Below are 13,306 nucleotides of genomic sequence, written 5' to 3' on the forward strand. Positions count from 1 at the left end.
AAAATAGCGTGCAAAAACACACCATAGCATAGTCTTTTGCAAAAACGTCTAGAAACACCATTTTATAGCATGTTGAAAAAATGACGGAAAAGGCAAGGCTATAGTATGGCAAAAATGTCAAAATATGACACGTCTCAAAAACAGCTGAAAATACCTCAAAACAGCATAAAACAGCGTGCAAAAACACACCATAGCATAGTCTTTTGCAAAAACCTCTAGAAACACCATTTTATAGCATGTTGACAGAATGACCGAAAAAGCAAGGCTATAGTATGGCAAAAATGTCAAAATATGACACGTCTCAAAAACAGCTGAAAACACCCCAAAATTAGCATAAAATAGTGTGCAAAAACACACCATAGTATAGTCTTTTGCAAAAACAGCCCAAAACACCATAATGAAGCATGTTGAAGAAATGACAGAAAAGGCAAGGCTATAGTATGGCAAAATGTCAAAATATGACACGTCTCAAAAACAGCCGAAAACACCTCAAAATAGCATAAAATAGCGTGCAAAAACACACCACAGTATAGTCTTTTGCAAAAACCTCTAGAAACACCATTTTATAGCATGTTGACAAAATGACTGAAAAGGCAAGGCTATAGTATGGCAAAAATGTCAAAATATGACACGTCTCAAAAACAGCTGAAAACACCTCAAAACACCATAAAATAGCGTGCAAAAACACAACATAGCATAGTCTTTTGCAAAAACCTCTAGAAACACCATCATGAAGCATGTTGAAAAAATGACCGAAAAGGCAAGGCTATAGTATGGCAAAAATGTCCAAATATGACATGTCCCAAAAACAGCTGAAAACACCTCAAAATAGCATAAAATAGTGTGCAAAAACACACCACAGTATAGTCTTTTGCAAAAACAGCCAAAAACACCATTTTATTGTATGTTGAAAAAATGACTGAAAAGGCAAGGCTATAGTATGGCAAAAATGTCAAAATATGACACGTCTCAAAAACAGCTGAAAACACCTCAAAATAGCATAAAATAGCGTGCAAAAACACACCATAGCATAGTCTATTGCAAAGACCTCTAGAAACACCATAATGAAGCATGTTGAAGAAATGACAGAAAAGGCAAGGCTATAGTATTGCAAAAATGTCAAAATATGACACGTCTCAAAAACAGCTGAAAACACCTCAAAACAGCATAAAACAGCGTGCAAAAACACACCATAGCATAGTCTTTTGCAAAAACCTCTAGAAACACCATTTTATAGCATGTTGACAGAATGACCGAAAAAGCAAGGCTATAGTATGGCAAAAATGTCAAAATATGACACGTCTCAAAAACAGCTGAAAACACCCCAAAATTAGCATAAAATAGTGTGCAAAAACACACCATAGCATAGTCTTTTGCAAAAACAGCCCAAAACACCATAATGAAGCATGTTGAAAAGATGACCTAAAAGGCAAGGCTATAGTATGGCAAAAATGTCCAAATATGACATGTCCCAAAAACAGCTGAAAACACCTCAAAATAGCATAAAATAGTGTGCAAAAACACACCACAGTATAGTCTTTTGCAAAAACAGCCAAAAACACCATTTTATTGTATGTTGAAAAAATGACTGAAAAGGCAAGGCTATAGTATGGCAAAAATGTCAAAATATGACACGTCTCAAAAACAGCTGAAAACACCTCAAAATAGCATAAAATAGCGTGCAAAAACACACCATAGCATAGTCTATTGCAAAGACCTCTAGAAACACCATAATGAAGCATGTTGAAGAAATGACAGAAAAGGCAAGGCTATAGTATTGCAAAAATGTCAAAATATGACACGTCTCAAAAACAGCTGAAAACACCTCAAAACAGCATAAAACAGCGTGCAAAAACACACCATAGCATAGTCTTTTGCAAAAACCTCTAGAAACACCATTTTATAGCATGTTGACAGAATGACCGAAAAAGCAAGGCTATAGTATGGCAAAAATGTCAAAATATGACACGTCTCAAAAACAGCTGAAAACACCCCAAAATTAGCATAAAATAGTGTGCAAAAACACACCATAGCATAGTCTTTTGCAAAAACAGCCCAAAACACCATAATGAAGCATGTTGAAGAAATGACAGAAAAGGCAAGGCTATAGTGTGGCAAAATGTCAAAATATGACACGTCTCAAAAACAGCTGAAAACACCTCAAAACAGCATAAAATAGCGTGCAAAAACACACCACAGTATAGTCTTTTGCAAAAACCTCTAGAAACACCATTTTATAGCATGTTGACAAAATGACTGAAAAGGCAAAGCTATAGTATGGCAAAAATGTCACAATATGACACGTCTCAAAAACAGCTGACAACACCTCAAAATAGCACAAAATAGCGTGCAAAAACACACCATAGCATAGTCTTTTGCAAAAACGTCTTGAAACACCATTTTATAGCATGTTGAATAAATGACAGAAAAGGCAAGGCTATAGTATGGCAAAAATGTCACAATATGACACGTCTCAAAAACAGCTGACAACACCTCAAAATAGCACAAAATAGCGTGCAAAAACACACCATAGCATAGTCTTTTGCAAAAACAGCCCAAAACACCATAATGAAGCATGTTGAAAAAATGACGGAAAAGGCAAGGCTATAGTATGGCAAAAATGTCAAAATATGACACGTCTCAAAAACACCTCAAAATAGCATAAAATAGCGTGCAAAAACACACCATAGCATAGTCTTTTGCAAAAACGTCTAGAAACACCATTTTATAGCATGTTGGAAAAATTACGGAAAAGGCAAGGCTATAGTATGGCAAAAATGTCAAAATATGACACATCTCAAAAGAGCTGAAAACACCCTCAAAATAGCATAAAATAGCGCAAAAACACAACATAGCATAGTCTTTTGCAAAAACCTCTAGAAACACCATTTTATAGCATGTTGACAAAATGACTGAAAAGGCAAGGCTATAGTATTGCAAAAATGTCAAAATATGACACGTCTCAAAAACAGCTGACAACACCTCAAAACAGCATAAAATAGCGTGCAAAAACACAACATAGCATAGTCTTTTGCAAAAACCTCTAGAAACACCATAATGAAGCATGTTGAAAAAATGACCGAAAAGGCAAGGCTATAGTATGGCAAAAATGTCCAAATATGACATGTCCCAAAAACAGCTGAAAACACCTCAAAATAGCATAAAATAGTGTGCAAAAACACACCACAGTATAGTCTTTTGCAAAAACAGCCAAAAACACCATTTTATTGTATGTTGAAAAAATGACTGAAAAGGCAAGGCTATAGTATGGCAAAAATGTCAAAATATGACACGTCTCAAAAACAGCTGAAAACACCTCAAAATAGCATAAAATAGCGTCAAAAACACACCATAGCATAGTCTATTGCAAAGACCTCTAGAAACACCATAATGAAGCATGTTGAAGAAATGACAGAAAAGGCAAGGCTATAGTATTGCAAAAATGTCAAAATATGACACGTCTCAAAAACAGCTGAAAACACCTCAAAACAGCATAAAACAGCGTGCAAAAACACACCATAGCATAGTCTTTTGCAAAAACCTCTAGAAACACCATTTTATAGCATGTTGACAGAATGACCGAAAAAGCAAGGCTATAGTATGGCAAAAATGTCAAAATATGACACGCTCAAAAAACAGCCGAAAACACCCCAAAATTAGCATAAAATAGTGTGCAAAAACACACCATAGCATAGTCTTTTGCAAAAACAGCCCAAAACACCATAATGAAGCATGTTGAAGAAATGACAGAAAAGGCAAGGCTATAGTATGGCAAAATGTCAAAATATGACACGTCTCAAAAACAGCTGAAAACACCTCAAAACAGCATAAAATAGCGTGCAAAAACACACCACAGTATAGTCTTTTGCAAAAACCTCTAGAAACACCATTTTATAGCATGTTGACAAAATGACTGAAAAGGCAAAGCTATAGTATGGCAAAAATGTCACAATATGACACGTCTCAAAAACAGCTGACAACACCTCAAAATAGCACAAAATAGCGTGCAAAAACACACCATAGCATAGTCTTTTGCAAAAACGTCTAGAAACACCATTTTATAGCATGTTGAATAAATGACAGAAAAGGCAAGGCTATAGTATGGCAAAAATGTCACAATATGACACGTCTCAAAAACAGCTGACAACACCTCAAAATAGCACAAAATAGCGTGCAAAAACACACCATAGCATAGTCTTTTGCAAAAACAGCCCAAAACACCATAATGAAGCATGTTGAAAAAATGACGGAAAAGGCAAGGCTATAGTATGGCAAAAATGTCAAAATATGACACGTCTCAAAAACACCTCAAAATAGCATAAAATAGCGTGCAAAAACACACCATAGCATAGTCTTTTGCAAAAACGTCTAGAAACACCATTTTATAGCATGTTGGAAAAATTACGGAAAAGGCAAGGCTATAGTATGGCAAAAATGTCCAAATATGACATGTCCCAAAAACAGCTGAAAACACCTCACAATAGCATAAAACAGCGTGCAAAAACACACCATAGCATAGTCTTTTGCAAAAACCTCTAGAAACACCATTTTATAGCATGTTGACAAAATGACCGAAAAGGCAAGGCTATAGTATGGCAAAAATGTCACAATATGACACGTCTCAAAAACAGCTGACAACACCTCAAAATAGCACAAAATAGCGTGCAAAAACACACCATAGCATAGTCTTTTGCAAAAACGTCTAGAAACACCATTTTATAGCATGTTGAATAAATGACGGAAAAGGCAAGGCTATAGTATGGCAAAAATGTCAAAATATGACACGTCTCAAAAACAGCTGAAAACACCTCAAAACAGCATAAAATAGCGTGCAAAAACACAACATAGCATAGTCTTTTGCAAAAACCTCTAGAAACACCATTTTATGGCACGTTGAAAAAATGACCGAAGTATGGCAAAAATGTCAAAATATGAAACCTTTCAAAAACAGCTGAAAAAAACCTCAAAACAGGATAAAATAGCGTGCAAAAACACACCACAGCAAAGGCTTTTGCAAAAACAGCCAAAAACACCGTTTTATTATATGTTGAAAAAAATGACTGAAAAGGCAAGGCTATAGTATGGCAAAAATGTCAAAATATGACACGTCTCAAAAACAGCTGAAAACACCTAAAAATAGCACAAAATAGCGTGCAAAAACACACCATAGCATAGTCTTTTGCAAAAACGTCTAGAAACACCATTTTATAGCATGTTGGAAAAATTACGGAAAAGGCAAGGCTAAAGTATGGCAAAAATGTCAAAATATGAAACCTTTCAAAAACAGCTGAAAAAAACCTCAAAACAGGATAAAATAGCGTGCAAAAACACACCACAGCAAAGGCTTTTGCAAAAACAGCCAAAAACACCGTTTTATTATATGTTGAAAAAAATGACTGAAAAGGCAAGGCTATAGTATGGCAAAAATGTCAAAATATGACACGTCTCAAAAACAGCTGAAAACACCTAAAAATAGCACAAAATAGCGTGCAAAAACACACCATAGCATAGTCTTTTGCAAAAACGTCTAGAAACACCATTTTATAGCATGTTGGAAAAATTACGGAAAAGGCAAGGCTATAGTATGGCAAAAATGTCAAAATATGACACGTCTCAAAAACAGCTGACAACACCTCAAAACAGCATAAAATAGCGTGCAAAAACACAACATAGCATAGTCTTTTGCAAAAACCTCTAGAAACACCATAATGAAGCATGTTGAAAAAATGACCGAAAAGGCAAGGCTATAGTATGGCAAAAATGTCATAATATGACACGTCTCAAAAACAGCTGAAAACACCTCAAAACAGCATAAAATAGCGTGCAAAAACACACCATAGCATAGTCTTTTGCAAAAACGTCTAGAAACACCATTTTATAGCATGTTGGAAAAATTACGGAAAAGGCAAGGCTATAGTATGGCAAAAATGTCCAAATATGACATGTCCCAAAAACAGCTGAAAACACCTCAAAATAGCATAAAATAGCTTGCAAAAACACACCATAGCATAGTCTATTGCAAAAACCTCTAGAAACACCAATTTATAGCATGTTGACAAAATGACTGAAAAGGCAAGGCTATAGTGTGGCAAAAATGTCAAAATATGACACGTCTCAAAAACAGCTGAAAACACCCCAAAATTAGCATAAAATAGTGTGCAAAAACACACCATAGCATAGTCTTTTGCAAAAACAGCCCAAAACACCATAATGAAGCATGTTGAAGAAATGACAGAAAAGGCAAGGCTATAGTATGGCAAAATGTCAAAATATGACACGTCTCAAAAACAGCCGAAAACACCTCAAAATAGCATAAAATAGCGTGCAAAAACACACCACAGTATAGTCTTTTGCAAAAACCTCTAGAAACACCATTTTGTAGCATGTTGAAAAAATGACCGAAAAGGCAAGGCTATAGTATGGAAAAATGTCAAAATATGACATGTCCCAAAAGCAGCTAAAAACACCTCAAAACAGCATAAAATAGCGTGCAAAAACACACCACAGGATAGTCTTTTGCAAAAACCTCTAGAAACACCATTTTATAGCATGTTGACAAAATGACTGAAAAGGCAAGGCTATAGTATGGCAAAAATGTCACAATATGACACGTCTCAAAAACAGCTGACAACACCTCAAAATAGCACAAAATAGCGTGCAAAAACACACCATAGCATAGTCTTTTGCAAAAACCTCTAGAAACACCATTTTGTAGCATGTTGAAAAAATGACCGAAAAGGCAAGGCTATAGTATGGAAAAATGTCAAAATATGACATGTCCCAAAAACAGCTAAAAACACCTCAAAACAGCAGAAAAGAGCGTGCCTAAAACAAGCCATAGCATAGTCTTTTGCAAAAACGCCCAGAAACACCATTTTATGGCAAGTTGAAAAAATGACCGAAGTATGGCAAAAATGTCAAAATATGAAACCTTTCAAAAACAGCTGAAAAAAACCTCAAAACAGGATAAAATAGCGTGCAAAAACACACCACAGCAAAGGCTTTTGCAAAAACAGCCAAAAACACCGTTTTATTATATGTTGAAAAAAATGACTGAAAAGGCAAGGCTATAGTATGGCAAAAATGTCAAAATATGACACGTCTCAAAAACAGCTGAAAACACCTAAAAATAGCACAAAATAGCGTGCAAAAACACACCATAGCATAGTCTTTTGCAAAAACGTCTAGAAACACCATTTTATAGCATGTTGAAAAAATGACGGAAAAGGCAAGGCTATAGTATGGCAAAAATGTCAAAATATGACACGTCTCAAAAACAGCTGAAAACACCTCAAAACACCATAAAATAGCGTGCAAAAACACACCACAGGATAGTCTTTTGCAAAACCTCTAGAAACACCATTTTATAGCATGTTGACAAAATGACTGAAAAGGCAAGGCTATAGTATGGCAAAAATGTCACAATATGACACGTCTCAAAAACAGCTGACAACACCTCAAAATAGCACAAAATAGCGTGCAAAAACACACCATAGCATAGTCTTTTGCAAAAACGTCCAGAAACACCATTTTATAGCATGTTGAATAAATGACGGAAAAGGCAAGGCTATAGTATGGCAAAAATGTCAAAATATGACACGTCTCAAAAACAGCTGAAAACACCTCAAAACAGCATAAAATAGCGTGCAAAAACACACCATAGCATAGTCTTTTGCAAAAACAGCCCAAAACACCATAATGAAGCATGTTGAAAAAATGACCGAAAAGGCAAGGCTATAGTATGGCAAAAATGTCAAAATATGACACGTCTCAAAAACAGCTGAAAACACCTCAAAATAGCACAAAATAGCATGCAAAAACACACCATAGCATAGTCTTTTGCAAAAACGTCTAGAAACACCATTTTATAGTATGTTGGAAAAATTACGGAAAAGGCAAGGCTATAGTATGGCAAAAATGTCAAAATATGACACATCTCAAAAACAGCTGAAAACACCTCAAAATAGCATAAAATAGCGTGCAAAAACACAACATAGCATAGTCTTTTGCAAAAACCTCTAGAAACACCATTTTATAGCATGTTGACAAAATGACTGAAAAGGCAAGGCTATAGTATGGCAAAAATATCAAAATATGACACGTCTCAAAAACAGCTGAAAACACCCCCAAATTAGCATAAAATAGCGTGTAAAAACACACCATAGAATAGTCTTTTGCAAAAAAGTCTAGAAACACCATTTTATAGCATGTTGAAAAAATGACCGAAAAGGCAAGGCTATAGTATGGCAAAAATGTCAAAATATGACACGTCTCAAAAACAGCCGAAAACACCTCAAAACAGGATAAAATAGCATGCAAAAACACACCACAGCAAAGGCTTTTGCAAAAACAGCCAAAAACACCATTTTATTGTATGTTGAAAAAATGACCGAAAAGGCAAGGCTATAGTATGGCAAAAATGTCAAAATATGACATGTCCCAAAAACAGCCGAAAACACCTCAAAATAGCATAAAATAGCGTGCAAAAACACAACATAGCATAGTCTTTTGCAAAAATGGCTAGAAACACCATTTTATAGCATGTTGAAAAAATGACCGAAAAGGCAAGGCTATAGTATGGCAAAATGTCAAAATATGACACGTCTCAAAAACAGCTGAAAACACCTCAAAATAGCGTAAAATAGCGTGCAAAAACACACCATAGCATAGTCTTTTGCAAAAACCTCTAGAAATACCATAATGAAGCATGTTGAAAAAATGACCGAAAAGGCAAGGCTATAGTATGGCAAAAATGTCAAAATATGACACGTCTCAAAAACAGCTAAAAACACCTCAAAACAGCAGAAAAGAGCGTGCCTAAAACACACCACAGTATAGTCTTTTGCAAAAACCTCTAGAAACACCATTTTGTAGCATGTTGAAAAAATGACCGAAAAGGCAAGGCTATAGTATGGAAAAATGTCAAAATATGACATGTCCCAAAAGCAGCTAAAAACACCTCAAAACAGCATAAAATAGCGTGCAAAAACACACCACAGGATAGTCTTTTGCAAAAACCTCTAGAAACACCATTTTATAGCATGTTGACAAAATGACTGAAAAGGCAAGGCTATAGTATGGCAAAAATGTCACAATATGACACGTCTCAAAAACAGCTGACAACACCTCAAAATAGCACAAAATAGCGTGCAAAAACACACCATAGCATAGTCTTTTGCAAAAACCTCTAGAAACACCATTTTGTAGCATGTTGAAAAAATGACCGAAAAGGCAAGGCTATAGTATGGAAAAATGTCAAAATATGACATGTCCCAAAAACAGCTAAAAACACCTCAAAACAGCAGAAAAGAGCGTGCCTAAAACAAGCCATAGCATAGTCTTTTGCAAAAACGCCCAGAAACACCATTTTATGGCAAGTTGAAAAAATGACCGAAGTATGGCAAAAATGTCAAAATATGAAACCTTTCAAAAACAGCTGAAAAAAACCTCAAAACAGGATAAAATAGCGTGCAAAAACACACCACAGCAAAGGCTTTTGCAAAAACAGCCAAAAACACCGTTTTATTATATGTTGAAAAAAATGACCGAAAAGGCAAGGCTATAGTATGGAAAAATGTCAAAATATGACATGTCCCAAAAACAGCTAAAAACACCTCAAAACAGCAGAAAAGAGCGTGCCTAAAACAAGCCATAGCATAGTCTTTTGCAAAAACGCCCAGAAACACCATTTTATGGCAAGTTGAAAAAATGACCGAAGTATGGCAAAAATGTCAAAATATGAAACCTTTCAAAAACAGCTGAAAAAAACCTCAAAACAGGATAAAATAGCGTGCAAAAACACACCACAGCAAAGGCTTTTGCAAAACAGCCAAAAACACCGCTTTTATTATATGTTGAAAAAAATGACTGAAAAGGCAAGGCTATAGTATGGCAAAAATGTCAAAATATGACACGTCTCAAAAACAGCTGAAAACACCTAAAAATAGCACAAAATAGCGTGCAAAAACACACCATAGCATAGTCTTTTGCAAAAACGTCTAGAAACACCATTTTATAGCATGTTGAAAAAATGACGGAAAAGGCAAGGCTATAGTATGGCAAAAATGTCAAAATATGACACGTCTCAAAAACAGCTGAAAACACCTCAAAACACCATAAAATAGCGTGCAAAAACACACCACAGGATAGTCTTTTGCAAAAACCTCTAGAAACACCATTTTATAGCATGTTGACAAAATGACTGAAAAGGCAAGGCTATAGTATGGCAAAAATGTCACAATATGACACGTCTCAAAAACAGCTGACAACACCTCAAAATAGCACAAAATAGCGTGCAAAAACACACCATAGCATAGTCTTTTGCAAAAACGTCCAGAAACACCATTTTATAGCATGTTGAATAAATGACGGAAAAGGCAAGGCTATAGTATGGCAAAAATGTCAAAATATGACACGTCTCAAAAACAGCTGAAAACACCTCAAAACAGCATAAAATAGCGTGCAAAAACACACCATAGCATAGTCTTTTGCAAAAACAGCCCAAAACACCATAATGAAGCATGTTGAAAAAATGACCGAAAAGGCAAGGCTATAGTATGGCAAAAATGTCAAAATATGACACGTCTCAAAAACAGCTGAAAACACCTCAAAATAGCACAAAATAGCATGCAAAAACACACCATAGCATAGTCTTTTGCAAAAACGTCTAGAAACACCATTTTATAGTATGTTGGAAAAATTACGGAAAAGGCAAGGCTATAGTATGGCAAAAATGTCAAAATATGACACATCTCAAAAACAGCTGAAAACACCTCAAAATAGCATAAAATAGCGTGCAAAAACACAACATAGCATAGTCTTTTGCAAAAACCTCTAGAAACACCATTTTATAGCATGTTGACAAAATGACTGAAAAGGCAAGGCTATAGTATGGCAAAAATATCAAAATATGACACGTCTCAAAAACAGCCGAAAACACCTCAAAACAGGATAAAATAGCATGCAAAAACACACCACAGCAAAGGCTTTTGCAAAAACAGCCAAAAACACCATTTTATTGTATGTTGAAAAAATGACCGAAAAGGCAAGGCTATAGTATGGCAAAAATGTCAAAATATGACATGTCCCAAAAACAGCCGAAAACACCTCAAAATAGCATAAAATAGCGTGCAAAAACACAACATAGCATAGTCTTTTGCAAAAATGGCTAGAAACACCATTTTATAGCATGTTGAAAAAATGACCGAAAAGGCAAGGCTATAGTATGGCAAAATGTCAAAATATGACACGTCTCAAAAACAGCTGAAAACACCTCAAAATAGCGTAAAATAGCGTGCAAAAACACACCATAGCATAGTCTTTTGCAAAAACCTCTAGAAATACCATAATGAAGCATGTTGAAAAATGACCGAAAAAGGCAAGGCTATAGTATGGCAAAATGTCAAAATATGACACGCCTCAAAAACAGCTAAAAACACCTCAAAACAGCAGAAAAGAGCGTGCCTAAAACACACCACAGTATAGTCTTTTGCAAAAACCTCTAGAAACACCATTTTGTAGCATGTTGAAAAAATGACCGAAAAGGCAAGGCTATAGTATGGAAAAATGTCAAAATATGACATGTCCCAAAAGCAGCTAAAAACACCTCAAAACAGCATAAAATAGCGTGCAAAAACACACCACAGGATAGTCTTTTGCAAAAACCTCTAGAAACACCATTTTATAGCATGTTGACAAAATGACTGAAAAGGCAAGGCTATAGTATGGCAAAATGTCACAATATGACACGTCTCAAAAACAGCTGACAACACCTCAAAATAGCACAAAATAGCGTGCAAAAACACACCATAGCATAGTCTTTTGCAAAAACCTCTAGAAACACCATTTTGTAGCATGTTGAAAAAATGACCGAAAAGGCAAGGCTATAGTATGGAAAAATGTCAAAATATGACATGTCCCAAAAACAGCTAAAAACACCTCAAAACAGCAGAAAAGAGCGTGCCTAAAACAAGCCATAGCATAGTCTTTTGCAAAACGCCAGAAACACCATTTTATGGCAAGTTGAAAAATGACCAGTATGGCAAAAATGTCAAAATATGAAACCTTTCAAAAACAGCTGAAAAACCTCAAAACAGGATAAAATAAGCGTGCAAAAACACACCACAGCAAAGGCTTTTGCAAAAACAGCCAAAAACACCGTTTTATTATATGTTGAAAAAAATGACTGAAAAGGCAAGGCTATAGTATGGCAAAAATGTCAAAATATGACACGTCTCAAAAACAGCTGAAAACACCTAAAAATAGCACAAAATAGCGTGCAAAAACACACCATAGCATAGTCTTTTGCAAAAACGTCTAGAAACACCATTTTATAGCATGTTGAAAAAATGACGGAAAAGGCAAGGCTATAGTATGGCAAAAATGTCAAAATATGACACGTCTCAAAAACAGCTGAAAACACCTCAAAACACCATAAAATAGCGTGCAAAAACACACCACAGGATAGTCTTTTGCAAAAACCTCTAGAAACACCATTTTATAGCATGTTGACAAAATGACTGAAAAGGCAAGGCTATAGTATGGCAAAAATGTCACAATATGACACGTCTCAAAAACAGCTGACAACACCTCAAAATAGCACAAAATAGCGTGCAAAAACACACCATAGCATAGTCTTTTGCAAAACGTCCAGAAACACCATTTTATAGCATGTTGAATAAATGACGGAAAAGGCAAGGCTATAGTATGGCAAAATGTCAAAATATGACACGCCTCAAAAACAGCTGAAAACACCTCAAAACAGCATAAAATAGCGTGCAAAAACACACCATAGCATAGTCTTTTGCAAAAACAGCCCAAAACACCATAATGAAGCATGTTGAAAAAATGACCGAAAAGGCAAGGCTATAGTATGGCAAAAATGTCAAAATATGACACGTCTCAAAAACAGCTGAAAACACCTCAAAATAGCACAAAATAGCATGCAAAAACACACCATAGCATAGTCTTTTGCAAAAACGTCTAGAAACACCATTTTATAGTATGTTGGAAAAATTACGGAAAAGGCAAGGCTATAGTATGGCAAAAATGTCAAAATATGACACATCTCAAAAACAGCTGAAAACACCTCAAAATAGCATAAAATAGCGTGCAAAAACACAACATAGCATAGTCTTTTGCAAAAACCTCTAGAAACACCATTTTATAGCATGTTGACAAAATGACTGAAAAGGCAAGGCTATAGTATGGCAAAAATATCAAAATATGACACGTCTCAAAAACAGCCGAAAACACCTCAAAACAGGATAAAATAGCATGCAAAAACACACCACAGCAAAGGCTTTTG

At 35.5% G+C, this 13,306-nt stretch overlaps 1 protein-coding gene across 3 annotated transcripts in view; it reads right to left on the reverse strand.

Annotated features, from left to right (window-relative positions):
- Window positions 1-13,306, reverse strand: part of wdsub1 (WD repeat, sterile alpha motif and U-box domain containing 1) — a 46,914-nt gene that overhangs the window by 1,671 nt on the left and 31,937 nt on the right. The gene's annotated exons all lie outside the window — the stretch shown is intronic.

Source organism: Plectropomus leopardus, chromosome 1 (assembly GCF_026936395.1).
Source record: "Plectropomus leopardus strain MGB_pleo_1.0 chromosome 1, ASM2693639v1, whole genome shotgun sequence".
NCBI lineage: Eukaryota > Metazoa > Chordata > Actinopteri > Perciformes > Serranidae > Plectropomus > Plectropomus leopardus.